Source organism: Scomber scombrus, chromosome 19 (genome assembly GCF_963691925.1).
Source record: "Scomber scombrus chromosome 19, fScoSco1.1, whole genome shotgun sequence".
Lineage (NCBI taxonomy): Eukaryota > Metazoa > Chordata > Actinopteri > Scombriformes > Scombridae > Scomber > Scomber scombrus.
The window spans coordinates 17,179,384-17,195,491 of record NC_084988.1 but is presented as its reverse complement, the minus strand read 5'-3'; positions in this window follow the sequence as shown (position 1 = coordinate 17,195,491).

Sequence of the window (16,108 nt, the reverse complement as noted above, 5' to 3'; positions counted from 1 at the left end):
CAAAACCACAGACGCTCCCCTTTCCCCCTCTCTGTCCTTCCATCTTTTCCCCTCCCATCTTCATTCCAGCCTTCCTCTCCTCCAGCTTTGCCTCCCATTCCTCCGCTTGCATCCATCCCTGCCATTTCAAACCCTCCCGTCATGGCCTTCGTGGCTGCTTCCCATCTTCCTTTTCGTCTCGGTGAACACTCCAAATGCACCAGCCTGGGGTGAGTGCCTGCTTCTTATTCCATGTCAGAGCGATCCCAACTGGGCCACAGCCTAATGAATCATTTCCTTGAATATACGGTGAGAAAATCACTTTCAGAGTTTAGAGCGAGAAATCGATGCAGCATGAAACTAATATGCCCTCTCCTCTCTTCTCCTGGCGCTGTGGTACAGCCAAGAACAGTTTGTATACATGTGCACATACAACCAGTCACACACACACACACACACACACACACACACACACACACACACACACACACACACACACACACACACACACACACACACACACACACACACACAACCCAGAGATGCCTCTTGTTGCATTCTTTATTTCACAGGCATCTACTTAGGCTCCATAAAGACACAAACAAAATTAAAATGGTTTTATCCAAATCAACATACTATATGGATATCAGATACTGTGCTCTCTGTCTTATTATACTAGCTTTCCTGTCTTTTCCCTTCCTCAAAAACAAACACGGGCATGTATTCATTAATCAAAACACACTGCCACTCATCATATGTAGTATCTACACCTTCATGAGAGCGCACAGAGTTTTTCAAGAGTGTAAATAGCCACTTTGGCCCCTCCAACCTGACACACGAACGTTCATGCACAGCCTGTTCTCTGTCACGTACCATCTCCCTCTGGGCTTCTGGACCTCCCTGCTTCTCAAGCTGTGTGACTTGGCAGTACATACCGTTGCGCAGAAAACACAGCACCCAGGAGATCATTGAGTGTGTGTGTATATATGTGAGAAAGAGGGGAAAGGCAACGGTAGAAATACTGCATACACTGTGCGGTGTACAGTATGTGTTCACATGAGGTCGAGCGCATTCATGTGTGCACTGTGTTTTTGTTTTTGTACTGCATGTTAAGCACCATTAAACAGGTGGCTCCATATTGCTTTGCAACCCAGACCCTGATCCCCTCCTCAGAGGAAACACTCCTACAACTCCCAGCTTCACTCCTGGCCTCTCAGTTTTTCATTTTTGTACTGTAATGGCATTTGTTTCGCCTTGTCCCTTCCACCCTCCATATACTTTATTTGAACTCCCCCCTTTTCTGGCTTTGGCTTCCCCTTTGCCCCCTTGGGTTGTTTGGCTTGGCCACTCGCCCAGATCAGTACACATTCTGTCCCCCAGTTATCATGGTCATTTGGGAGGACTATTTTCCTTCATGCATGTTCAGTGTTCCCCAGAAGGTCCACCATTTACTCCCCCTTGTTCCTCTTGTACCACACCATTAAACAGAGGTCTCTGGCAGCCGGGCAAAGGAATGAGCCAGAAAAAGAACATGCCACATGGAAAGCTTTATCTGTTTCCTCCCAACACTTATCTGAAAGAGATGTCACATCCAGAAAGTTGCTGAGTTGCCGCTCCCCCTCTCACATCAGTGAGACTTTAGATAAAGTAATTTTCTAAAGATATGTTTCTGTTTTGTTATGCCTCAGAATGCTCTATACAAAACAAGCTCATGTCAGATAATCACACACAGTGTTTTCATCACTAGCCATTTGACCACATGAGATAGCACGTAGCTGCTATCCAAAGGATTTTGAATTTCAGTCCAAATGCGCAGAAGATGCCAACAAAAGCCTTGTTTGCCTTGTTGCCAGATTATGGAAAACCATGCATATTTCTTTTGCTGGGTCAGCATTCCTATATTACCGAGGTAAGAATCTGCCAAAGGGGAAAACGCATCAAGTATGTCTCTTTCCTTTACTCTTCCAAGTGAGTTACTTCCTTGTCCTGTTCCACAAACCCCTGCCTACTCAATCAACGGTTTTGGCTGTACAAATTCTCGTGCTGGCATCAAGCTGCTCTTGTGTTTAACTGTTTCTACATCCAGTGATAAATGTCCTTGGCTTTTATGGAATTCCATCAATCCAGTGCAGTCATTTCCCCAGTGTGAGTGTACTGTTTCCCATGCATGTTATAGTTGGCATGCTGAGCACCAAGGTCTGCCTACATATAATTAGCACTCTTACAAATTAACACTCTTTGTGCTAAACAAATGTCTGCTTTATTTCCATTCACAGCATGAGTGAGTGCAATTTCTGGAAATGTGCTCTGCTTGGGCAAGTGCTGGCTACCCTAGTACATCACTCTTTTTCTGGCTTATTTTAAGAAATAATTTTTTCATTCTTTTCAGTCTGCTGATCGTTAAAGTCTCTATTTTTGCTAAATTCTCTAGAAAAGAAATGGCATTATCTTTACCCAACTGATTATGCTGTGGCAGCCAAATTCAAGAGTCCCAAAGCAACAATGCCACCTGTATGGTCAGAATTTAGCAGGGGAGAGTCACAGACATGCTTTTGCTCTGTGCTATATCACTCCCATTTAGTTGATAATCTTTCCTAAATGGGCTAAATTGACAAACTGAGTCTAAATATTAGACTGGGAGAAAAATAAACGGTCTGTGAAAATGCTTATCTCTGTAATTGTGCTCCTGTTTTCAAAATCATTTTAATTTGATGTTGAATCTATTTCTCATTGCTGTATTTCTACATTTTGTATTTTACGTATTGTTGTGAGCTACAGCTAGTATTGTAAATATTGTTGTACATTGTATTTGATGTATGAGTGATTAGACTTTACTACATGACATACTAATTAGCCTGTTCTTCTTGAACTTGCATGTGTTAGACTACATTTCAAGTCAAGTTAAGTTATATAGCGCCAAATCACAACAGAAGTTATCTCAGTGCACTGGTAGATGAATCTGATAGCTGCAGGCTCTCAGATTCAGATTCAGATAATTTTATTGTACCCTTAGGTAAATCTGGTACTCTGCCTCCCATTCTACTTTTGGATACTCTAGGAACCACAAGTAAGCCTGCATTCTGGGAGTATTCTAGTGAGATAATAGGGTACTATGTGCTCTTTAAGATATGATGGTGCAGGGAGCCAGTGCAGAGAAGCTAAAATGGGAGAAATATGATCTCTCCATGATAGAGTGTTTCATAAAAGCTAAAATCATCAAATCATGCCTGGTTTTTAATAATGCCAATGGATAATGGGTAACATCACTGTCATGCTATTACAACCACTGTGTGACCACACAAGCTTAATGAGTAGGGACATGGCCATCCACAAGTCACCACAACCATAAGGAAAACAGATGCATTGTGGGATGAAAGCAAGGGACCAATGTGAGTAGTGATTAACATTTGGAGCTTGCTTAGGCATGATTGCAATATGTTGATTCTCTTGCAGTGTTTTTTATCTTTGCCTCAATTCCATTGTATCTTCTCTACGCATTATGTAGCAGTAATGCTATCCCAGTCCCCATGTACTGTAGTTTATCACATGTCATCCATCTTTCATGATGGAATTGGATATGACTGAACTGCAGTGTTAAGTATGGTTTTCCTGTGAAATCAACTGGTGACCTTTCTATTCTTACTCAAACTTCACATGCTACACCAGGATCGGTACTACCTTTTATGACTCATCATAAATCAGCCCATGATGTACTACATGTTAAACTCTTCTCTTGCAGTCTGTTATGAAATGAGAAGTAAGTGTGATGTCAACTCCAGGCCAAACCAAATTAGTGCCATGGGATATGAGCGATGGAATTCAATTTTTTGTCTTGTTTTGTTTTTTTTTAGTTTAAAAAAAAAAGTTTTTTAGTTTCGGGGTGAGAAAAGAGTGTTTTCTCAGCTGGTCCACTCAGGAGGACGCAGACGTCCCTTTGCACTCAAATGACCACATGTTCGCACTGGACCTAAAATACAGATGTATCCATTACGTCAGTCAATATTCACGCTTTGATACATTCAAGTTAGTCTGCCTCAATATTGGTGACCTACCACAAGTACTAAGACAGATGTCAAATATGCATACACGTCTGTTAGCCGGTACTGAGTCGCTTTATAGTCTGTCATGACTGCACTGAACTTGTCAGATATGTATGCATTTAGATCTTTTATAGGGAAGTTACCCACTGGATGTAAAAGTCTGTAAAATTTGCAGACATTAAAAGACACGATGCTGAACTAATTATAGGTTAGAGCTGGTTGTTAAGACTATTTAAAGGCGAAAGCGATAAACTGTTAGGGTTGCAAGAAGTGCGGCTTTCTCTTTACAACGAATGCAATAACATTTATATGTTGTTTTTCCTCTTTTTCATTCCATGTTATGATCAAATTTCCCAAGAAGAATATAACTAATATTACCTAAAATTAGAGTCTCGTCATTATTTTGAAAAGGGGCTGCTCAGGGATTAGGTCTGGGTTAAAGTTTTAGGATTACTGTAGAGCATTTTATTGTTACGGTTACTATTAATGCCTGAGGTTACAGCTTGACCATGAATCAATTACATGTCCCCACAACTGAGTTTGTGTGTGCAAGTGCGTCTCTGCGAGTGTGTTTCTGCACACCAGTATTTGCCTTTGTTTTACCCATATCCTTGTGCTAAAGACATTGGGTAGCTCGTTCTTTTTCAACGCTGTCTTGGACTGTTGTCAAACATGGCCAAGTCCAGATACTCTACAGCCCATGTAATTCCCAATTTCCAACCTAACAACAATAAACGCAACAAGTGGTCCGCTCCAGTGTGTACATAGTAACCTATCTCAGAGAACACACATTGCTTCTCAAACTGGCAGGCCCCTATCTACATAAATTTTCTTGGGCAAAGTAAATTTCTCTCAGAACCAGAGGAAAAAAAGGGGGGCAAAGCAGAGTGTAGCTGTTGGCTGCGGCTTCTGGCAGCTCTCATGCCACTGTGATGCAGAGGGACTTGTGTTGCTGAGGTGGGATGGGGAGGTGGGAGGGAGGTAGAGAAGGCGAGAGAGAGCAGAATGTCTTATTTTTGCTGGCAGAGGCGAGAAGTGCTACCTTGGAGGCAGTTCTCTGCAGAGACCTATACATCTTAGTTCTTGGCAGCCGAGCCGGCAGGGGGTGGGAGTGCGCGTGGGAGGAGTAAAAGGAAGAGAGAGCGCTAGAGGAGGGTTGGAGGGGCGGGGGGGGATGCAGAGAAGCCTATGCTGCTGGGGAGTCAGCCAAAGTCCAGAGCTCACTTAATGGGTTCTCCTCTGCTATGTGATCCCAGTTTGGAGAATTGGAGTAGACACCCTGACTCCTGTCTCCCTTGCCCTGCCTACTGAGAAGAGGTCGGCTCTAGATAGTCGTGGTAGGGATGGGATGAGGGGTTGTAGTTGCTTCTCTCAGTGAAACTGCATGAGAGCACATTTCTTCTAGAGCAATTTAATAGAACACTGTCTGCACATCTAGTCAGGTGCTGTTTATGGGATGGAAGTCCAACTGTTTGTGGTACTCATAAATTCCTGTCAGTTGTTCCTAGTCTTGGTCAAGAGACCTGTTGGACGCCTGTTTAAATATTCCTGGGTGTAAAGTTTCTTATTGTCACCAGATGCCTTACTTAATTTTCATAAACAATACCTCTTCTATTTCAATTTCACACTGTGTGACCACCAGAGCAATAAGAGGAAAATTATAATGAATCCTCCATCTATTTATTATTATTCAGAATCAAGTCATTTATCTTCATTTAAAGAAGTCGGTATCAGATACTTTTGAAATGATTTTCCTGTGTAAGAGTTTGGGCAAGTGGGTACAATTTGCACGAACATGTAATTGTATTTGAAAGCTGAGCTGCAGCCCCATGTGAGCGGTCCCACATCCACTATGGTTCAGACAGAGGTAGCTCACCACAGATGTGTTAACTCCTTCTATGCCTAAAGTGAATTATGTAATCACCAGGCGCTACTGTACTGATGCAGTCATTCAGATAGTTTAATGATTTAAATTGTTTAAGTTTATGTTTTAATGTAAACATGAAAGCTGTAATTATTTCAAAAACATATCTTATTACCCACTCACTTTTAAAGCCTTGGCTTAGGATTATTATTGGAGTAATCAAGTTGTGCAAGCTCAACCAACTATTTCCAAGTATAGCAGGCAAAGAAGAGAGCTGTGTGCTGTCCAGCATGCACCTGAATGTCTCCCCTGCACTCTGTCTGAAAGTCTGGCACAGGCACAGCTCTCTTACATAATGCTATGAGATCACCCACCAAAGTTAAAATGCTGTATTTGTTGTCATCAGTCACATTGCATGGCTTTACACCCCATTTAACAGCCAACAGGGTCTCACGGCAGTTTGTGAAATAGTCATGAAAAGTAATCTATAAACTCATGTACATGGGCATGAATTTTCCATTTTTTCAGGACACTCAACGCGACTTTTAAACTAGTGTATTTTCAACTGAGTCAGTCAGGACATGGAAACTCTAACGAATCTGTAGCTCCCAAGTAGTTCACACGAGGCCAGAGGTCTTTGTTTGAAAACGGGGTTTTATTTCCAGGTCGAACCAACCCGTGAGAACTGGGTTTAGAGAGAAAAATAAATGAAAATAAATACAATTCACAATATGCAAATGTCCGTTTTTACAGCAGCACAACAGGTGTTACATTACACCAAAAAACACTTCACACACACCTCACATACAGCCCGCAGCTCAATATTAACTTGCACATTTACAAACTTAACTTACATAAACATATTCACAACTTTACATAGTATGCAAATCACTATCACGCACAACCATGCAATTGAATGCAACACAATAAAATCGTTCACATTCTTCTTAGATATAAATAAATGATAAACATACCTCGTCCACTGCTTACTACTTGAGGGAATCTTATCTTATTGCTTGTCCTTTATAGTTTTTTCTTCTTCTTCTTATGTGCTTTTACTTTTAACTTTAATTTATAGCTTATTGATTGTGCTGCTTCTTTCGCGCTGTTTTGCTAGGTACGTCGCTTAAAGGTGTGGTGTAGGAAACATATGACGGCGGCAATTAGTTCCGCCCCAGTGCCATTATAACCAGTAGGAACCAAAAACGGGAGGTTAACCAACTAAACAAACTGCCAATGTGCGGCAGTTACAGAATCCCTTAATCCACTTAAATGATAATGTTACTAACGTTACTTCCTTCAAATTAAGAAACTTTTGTCGTCGTGGCAACATAAACACCACAACAACACAAATGTACCAACTTGTGGTTGAAAACGTGGGCGAACAGTAGTCTCCTGCAGAAAAGCCACCCATCTATCTAGCCGTCCAACGAACCCGCCAACTCCAAACATTGAAATCTGTATCTGTCACCCAGATGTGGTGTAGGCACAAAGGATTCTTCCAATGGAATTACATGAGTTGTACTGAGTATCATGAAAAAATTGGAAAATTCGTGTCCATGTACATGCACCTATAGAATAAATTCTGTGACTATTGAATGGTTGTAAGACTGGGTTGTAACAGCTTTCTCCAAATATCCGTTCAAGTGTGAGCTAATGTAACAGTATTCAGAAAATACCCCTATTTTTAGAAATCTACACTATTGTCAACCCATGACTTTGACATGTCAGATTAATTTCTCTCTGGAATATGCAGTGGATACAATGGCATTGCACAAACAATCTGAACATGATTGGCTTCTGTGTCCAGTTATTTCCTCTGTGGATTTGAGCTCGGCTCCTTGCGCTGGAGGAGTGGAGGAACTGCTGGCCAAGTCCTTTAATGCTAGCAGGCTGAGTAAACGGTGTCTCCGGAACTTTGTGTTAGCCCCAGCATTTCCATAAGCACCTTTCATCCCCACTGTGTTATTCTTTATTATCCACACCTCCGCTCCAGCTCAAGGGGTCTTCCGGGACCTCTTTCCATCTCTGCGTCCCGAGCGGCCCCCTGCACCCTCTCAGTCCCACACAAGGGTCCATTAGATGTGTTGTCCTGCAAACCAGCTGATGGTTACTGCAATGAAACTTGCAGAGTTAAGGCACCAACATACACACATTTAACAAACTGTAAACATCTGTTTTCTAAGAACTGCTGGGTGCTTGTCTAACTGAAAATTAGTGGAGCCTGTGTGTGTCCCCCCTAAAAATCAGGCTGTTAAATTATTGAACCCTGTTTACCTTTGATTCAAGTGTTATGCTCAATTTCCATTTGAATACTTTGTATTGCTGTTTTAGTCATGTATGGCCCGTCAACACTCATATTACCTCACAATTCACACGAATAGAACAGCTTCAGAGAGAACTGGGCTGGTTTTGACAGGAAAAAAAAGACAAACCGATGTTGACCCGTCCTGGTTCATATAAACCCATTAGCATTATGTCCCGCTGGTACACTGTGTGCTGTCATGAAGCAAATGAGTGCTGAATAAAGCATAGGGTACATAGTGTCTTAGCATGTCTATTTGTATGTGTGTGGGTGTGCTGAACTCCAGGAACCAGCTTCTTCAGACGTGACTGTCTGTAAGCAGCATCATTAAAGGGTTGTTGCTTTTATCAGATGTTTGCAAAAAATAGTGCTGTAATATATGTCAGTAAAGACTGAAATTTACGAGTGGAATTCCTAAAGAGTCAAGTTGAAATAAACTTGCTGCTGTTTGTGCTGTCCACATGTTAATTTTTTTCTTCTTTCAGCAAAAGTGAAGCCCCTCAAAATAGGCAATAGGAACTGAAATATAATATCTCACACTGTCAACAGGCATACGTGTTCCAAGCATGAACAGTTCCAAGTCTTAACAGAGAAACGTATTTTGAGTAGAGTGGTCAGCTCCAGCAAAACCGTTATTCTCTCAGTGAGTGGGGAGAGTCTGACAGGCAATCAGAGCCCACTACAAAAGGAGAACGTAAAAAAAAAAAAAAAAAAACTGAAAATGAATCCTTACGAATGCAAATAGCTCATTGCTAAATTGTTTTGGTCTGGCTTTAAGCATTGCCAAGAAAAGGGCTTGAAGTGGGATGGCGTGAAAGCGAGGGATGGAAGGAGAGGAGTTCTGCAGCAGCAAAGCGATGAATTATGGGTAGCTTGTTTGTCTAAGGAGCATGTGGCTTTTTTTGATGGGCAGACAGCTACAAGATATTTCATACCCAAATTAATTTACTAGAAATGTATCTCAGCACCATGAAACTGAAGTAGGTCATGAGCGATGCAGGGAAATTACTCTTTCTTCATTCACCATTGTTGATCATTAATGACAATTTCACAACTGAACCTCACTTTTCAGTTATTCCTCTGGGACATTGGATAAGAAAGGCTGTGACTTGATTGGCCTTGATGTCAATGATAACAACATGTTGCTCTCTCATTCGTACCAATGATTATAAAATATTACATATTCATTGGGTATTCAGATGAGTACCCTCACTGTACAGTGCCACAGCCACTGTTGCAGATCACAGACACAGACTCTTGGACTGGCATAGACTCATTCTGTTTAGACTGAGATTAACTATTTGGTGTCGGTCATACAGTATATGGAAAAGCATTATTGTCTGCATATGTTGAATATGTTTGCCCTGGGCTATTTTTTGTGGTTTCAGTTAGGTCCATTAGTTCTTATTAAGGGTAATATTAATGCTACAGCATTCAATCATATTTTAGAAAGAAGTGTGTCTTTTTCATATTTCACCATTTCAATGCCCCTGTGCACAAAGTCATGAAGTCCATGAATAAATGTTTGTGATTTGGGTGTGGAAGAACCCAACTGGCCTGCAGGGAGCCCACACCTCAGTTGCATCAATCACCATCACTCACCTGGATGAACTGGCCTGCCATGCCTTATCACCCACTACTTACATACAATCACAACAAGCATTACATAAATGGCATGCAGTCCAGTACACAAGCATTGGGCATGTAGCTAGCAGACAACAGCATCAGGTGATACAACAACAGAACAGGAGTTGCATACACAAGCAGTTAGACAAAAGGCAAAGCAAAACAGCAGCAGCAAGAATGCAAGAATATGCATGGGAGAACAGTAAGCAGCAGACAGCTGCATGTATCAGTGAGAATGTCCATCTATAATAGAGTCCTTGAAAGCTGACATGGGGATAAAATTGTCCATCTAAATGTTTTTTTTGCAGATTGTTCCAGTTTTTGGCTGCAGTAGACCGGAATGACGACCCACCAAATATGATATGTGTTTTGGGAATTTTCCTTGGAATATGGTGAGCAGAATGGGTGTTGTAGGCAGCAGATGTGGTTTGCAACAAGTGACACAGGTGGAGGGTGGGGTGGTGTTGGGAGGGGGCCAGAGAGAGGATTCATGCTTTTTAAAATATGCATGAACCAATGAATATTACGACAGGTGTTCAAGGATGGCCAGTTGACAGAGGAATAAAGAGTGTAGTGGTGCATTTTGAAAGGGTGCATTTGTACATTTGTAGCTAACTGGATAGCAGAGTGATAGAGAACATCATGCTTCTGGAGTGCCCTGTTGCATGCCTATATAATACAGTCACCATAGGATAGGATTGGATGGTCATTTGAACAAGATTTTAGAAAAAGGATTGTAGTTGGGTCGCATTTTGTACAAGAAGCCAATTTTAGATTTGACCTTAGACTGATATTGTGTGAGAAGGGAAGAGTGCTCTTCAATCAGATACCTAACTATTTGTATTCAGTGACCTAGTTTAGGTCACTGAATGGTGAAGAATGATGATATCAAGGGCTGGAAATAGCACAGAATACTTCTCACCAATCCCTATCACCTTGGTCTTGGTGGTGTTTAGCAGGAGGTTTAGGATGGAGAAGGCCTGTTGGACCCTAAGTAAGTTAATCCTGAAGTGATGTAAGAACTGCATCTGGGGAGGGACCAATGGCATAAAGGATGTGTCATCAGCATAAAGGAGAGATAGGGTGAGAGGCTTCAGGTGAGTTGGGTAGTGGGCTTAAGGAAAAAGAACTATTATAATCAGAAGACTCATTAATAAAACCGGACCAAAAACAAATTCCATGCATCATTTACGACTGATCTGGACAGGCTGTTTAGCAGAGCAGCGTGTTAACATACTTCTGGCCATAGAACGTACACTCAAATTGATTTCCAAACTTCATTCACTTGATAAAAGAGACTTCTGCACACTTAGATCAGTGCAGTATTTCACTTAATTTTGAGCTTTTGGTCTATCAGACTTTTATCAGAGCACATGTGATTCAATAATGAACAATCAGGTAAAAATAACTAATCCCATTCTAATCATTGGCAGCATGCCATACACCTGTGCATACCTTGCTGGTAGAAACTCCACCTCGTGTCCAAATGGAAACCATACTTGTCGTAGAACACAAACAAGTGGGAAACACAGTGTATACAGAGAAAACAAATATATACTATCAGGAAGCACGTTATAGTAGTGGCATACATATAGAATTTCATTATATAGTAAATGGGGCTTTGAAAGGAATCAGGCTTGAGCCATCATGGAGAGATCCCCAGATCTATAAGAAAAAAACATCTCAAAACAAAAATAGAATAAAGAGCTATGGAGGGTATCAGGCGAAGGCCATCATGATCTATAAGCCTCAAACTCTACTCCAAAAATAAACAAAAGAAACAATGGACAGAAAGATATGCCAAAGGTATCTCCATTGGATTGACACATTAGATATTCTTCAGCCTACAAGCCTCAACAAGGATGTTGATATGAGTGTTATGCATTCATTTAAGATCTGTATTAATTGGTTATCTCAATTGCTGCCGGCTGTTATGATCCTGTTCTCCTTCTGAATTAAAAAAAAAGATGAAGAGCAATTTTTAATATTAAAAGTTTCAGTTAACAAGGAAAGCAGCTGGTGTCAAATGACCCTGTACAGCATAACACACTTGTAGGTATGTATGAACATTGTAACTTTAAAAGTCTAATGATTATCTCCCTCAATTGAAATAAGCTCTCTGGTGCCTCAGTATTTGTTTTGTTGTCATGTTTTGCTTGTCTGGTAACATGCCAGTTTGTCTGCAAGGTCTAATTTGATGCTGAGCTGTGGTGCAAGCTAAAGAGTCTTTGTTTCGCCAAGAGGACATTGCTTTCTGTATATTTATCTATAGAGCACAACATGGTATAAATGTATGTTCACTTAGTAAAGCAAATCAGAATCAACATTAAATATCATAAATACCAGGTACTTTTTCTCTTTTTTTGTTCTTACATCCTTTAAAGTCATTGCTTTAAAAAAAAATATATATATAGAAGTAGCACATATCTGCATGTCTTTTAGTTATCTTGAAGACTCTCTCACACTCATGCATGAGATATCTCTCCGTTGAGCTTTTCCAACATGATCATGTTACTTGAGAAAATACACAGAGCAGTAATCTGATTTATTTCCTCATTTTTCAAAACAAATCAGATATGTCTGCTCCTCAGAGACACTTCTATGTGCCTCTTGAAGAGGTTCCAGTCTGGGCTACACAAAAGTGGTGCCAGTGGTTCTTTAGTGCATAAGCAGACACTGCTATCTCTGACACTGCACAAGATTGATGGCGTCTTGAAGGTGCTGGACCTACAAAGAGGCACCAGATACTCACCCTTTAAAGGTCCACCAGGACTGATTTATCATGAGATAAATGAGATCATGAGTTATTTGTAGGATACATACTATAGTAATCTAATTTGTTTTCTAGGTTTGGCAAATGAAGAGCGAGTTCTTGTGTTTGCTTGAGTTTAATCCTGCCAGGTCATGTTGTTCTTAATAGAAAATAAGGAAGTACAGCTGTTTAGACAAAGACACTGGAGAATGTTAATAATGAAAATGTGGTTTGTTAGCTTTCTTAGCCACATCACAATGTTGCAGTGCACACGGGAAAAAGTGGAGAAGCTATGTTGTAAATCCTGACATGACCTCAGTCTCTGAAGGTCTTAGTGATGGAAAGACAGTCTGCAGGAAAAGGAGAGGAGGTGCAAACTTCTCAACCACCATAGCCTCCACATCCTTTCATTTTTCTCCGCTCTATGAACATCATAAGACAGCGCTTCCTGCATTGGCAGTCCGAATTTGCCATTTAACATAAATGACAGGAGACAGGGTTGTTCAGTTTCCATATCAAACAACACTGACTGCTTAAACACAGTTAATATTAGTGACTGTGTCAGACCGTGATGTGAACTCCATGAACAAAAAACACATGCTAGCTGTTTGCTCATGCTGACAGACATGGATCGCTTCCTCCTGCACTTCCTGAAAATAATTGTTTGTTTTATGGAAAGAAATGTGGCAAATGGAACTGCACAATGTGTTATTTCATATCAAAGGTCCTTTCCTTGCCACCGCTCCAAAACGCAATCCTAGCACGGACCAAACAACAAGAACTAACTGTCCCACCCTATAATAATGAGTTGGGTAATTGTTTATTGAAAAGGGTCACTCCACATGTCTTTGTGTTGGTTGCATGAGGTTGTATTTCAAAACATAAAATGAAGGGTAACTAATTATTTGTCAGTATTGTGTTAGAATATAGACGGGACATACCAAACTTAAATGTGGCACACATTGATTATGATGTCAACTGGAACAATATTATAAGTCCTGCTTAATGTTTATGTCTATGACATAATTCCACAGGGGGGTTTCAAAAGAGGGGAAACATTATTCTGAGCTAACCAGTGGAACATCACGCAAAAACTGTGGAATATATTACATGCAAAGTACATCTTTTTCCATTTTCTTTTGGACACAATTAAGTTCTTTGTGCAGTGCAAAGTGCTCTGATGACAGGATGACAGCATTTTAAAATGTGCAGCATCAGTTTAGGAAGGGATCAAGGTTATTAAAGTCAGGCAGAAATTGTCAATTTTCCTTTTGCAAAACATCTTCTAATATAAATACACTTCGATGAATAGAGAGATGTAAGGCAAAGTATGTGTTGACCTCAATCATGTTTATTTGACTTGTTGGAAATGTCACCTTTCTCCAGTGTGTTCTCTTGGAAAAAAGTTTTATAGTTACTTTGCACAAGTCCCCCCCCCCCCCCCCCCCCCCCCCCGAAGCTATTTGCTCTTGTTATTCAAAGAAAAATGTTTTCTGGGTTACTTACTTCCAATTTTTTATGCAAGGGAATGATTAATGATCTGCTTTGGCACTTGGGTCAGATTGAAGAGCATGCAAAATTAAAGTCGTATTAGTTGTCTGCAAAATTTTGGATTTAGATTGAAGCTGTGGTCATCATATTGGTGTTGAGGATGGTGTTATAGGAAAGACTGGCTGAATTAGAACACCAGCCAGTATTCAGACACAATGTTCCACTGTGTTTCAGCAGATGATGGCAATGGACAGGGGAAGAGATTTTTTGGATAAATGCATTTGTCTGCTTCCAAGTAACTCTACCTTACTGCGTGTCATCTAACAAACAGTGACTGCAGTTTGCATGAAAAAAACCTCCAGCAGAGTGTGGAGTGCTGAGCTGTGTCTGGCGGTAGCGGAGAGAACCTTGTGGGAGGTCAATCTGTGGCTTTGCGTACGTGCAGAATGTGAATAAACTCAGAGCTGAAAAACTGTCAGCCTGTACACTTTTTTTTTTTCCTTCAAGAGGTGAAACTCGGCAGGTCGAGGGCTGCAGGGTATGTGGAGCGGAGAGTGAGGGACTCGGGGTGAAAGGGAGTCTTTCAGTTGGACACATTTCATGGATGTTTTGGGAAGCACTGATGGAAACGGGGGAGGTCAGGCTGCCCATTACTCCCTCTGAGGTCCTTGGCAGAGCAAAGAGAGAGAGAGAGAGAGAGAGGGGGAGCGAGAGCTTGTACAGTACAGAATGTCTTCACCCAGCTCTGTATAAAGCTCAGTGAAAACAAGTCTTCTTTAGAGTTCACCCACGGTGCTGCCCCTGCAAGTAAGCAGGTAGACCCTGAGCCATTCACTGCTCCCATGGGACAGAGAAGGAAGTATAAAAAGAAAAGTGGGGCCAAAAATGATAAGCTGCTAACACAAATGTACATGTATGTATCATGCTTACAGCAAGGCCTGAGCATTGGATGGTTTGGGATTTCCTGAAATAAAGAAAGTGGAACGGAAACTGTTACCACCTCAAGTAAGGAGGTAGATTTTTAGCCAGGTGTCTTGACTACATTCGTTGGAATAGATAGAAATCTTATATGATCAGAGCAACACACAATTAAAAGTTTGGACACACTTCTCATTCAAGTGAATAGAAAAGTTTTTACTGGTACCCAAGCCACACCAAAAAAGTAACAACATGGGTTACAGAATGAAATTGATCAAGGGATGTGACACACACATGGGATGACAAATACTGCTGATTGCATACCACGGCACCACAAACTTAAGACAAGGGGTGGCAAATTTATCTGTATAGCACATTTCAACAACAAGGCAATTAAAACGTTTACATAAAACATTAAAAGCATTAAGTGTAAAATGTACACATAATAAAAGGTCATTTAAATACAATTAAAATAGTGATTATAGACTTAAGAGGATAAGAAATAAAAATATGCTAAAATAGAAAAAAAAAAGACAGATAAAATGCAAGACTAAAGATTAGCAGCCTAAGAAATGAATCAAAAGGCTCAAAATTGATTTGATAAAAGACAGTAGCAAACAGAAAGGTCTTCAGCCTTGATTTAAAGGAACTGAGAGTTGCAGCAGACCTGCAGTTTCTGGGAATTTGTTCCAGATATATAAAACATAAAACTGAATGCTGCTTCTCCATGTTTAGTTTTGACTCTGGGATAGAAAGCAGACCTGTCCCAGATGGCCTGAGAGGTCTGGATGGTTCATAAGGTAGTAAAAGATCAGAAAAATATATTTTGGCCCTCAACCATTCAGTGCTTTATAAACCAACAGTAGTATTCTGAAATAAATTCTCAGACAGACAGGAAGCCAGTACAAATATCTGACAACTGGAGTGATATGATCCACTCCATTGGTCTTAGTGAGGACTTCAGCAGCAGCACTGTGATTCAGCTTCAACTGTGTGACAGATTTTTTTTTAGGGAGACCTTATGGTTGAATTTACAGAAGATAAATGAATGGACAATTTTTCAAAATTCTGATGAGATGTAAGTCCTTTATGCTTGATACATTTTTTCAGGTGATAGTAGTTTTAATTATTGT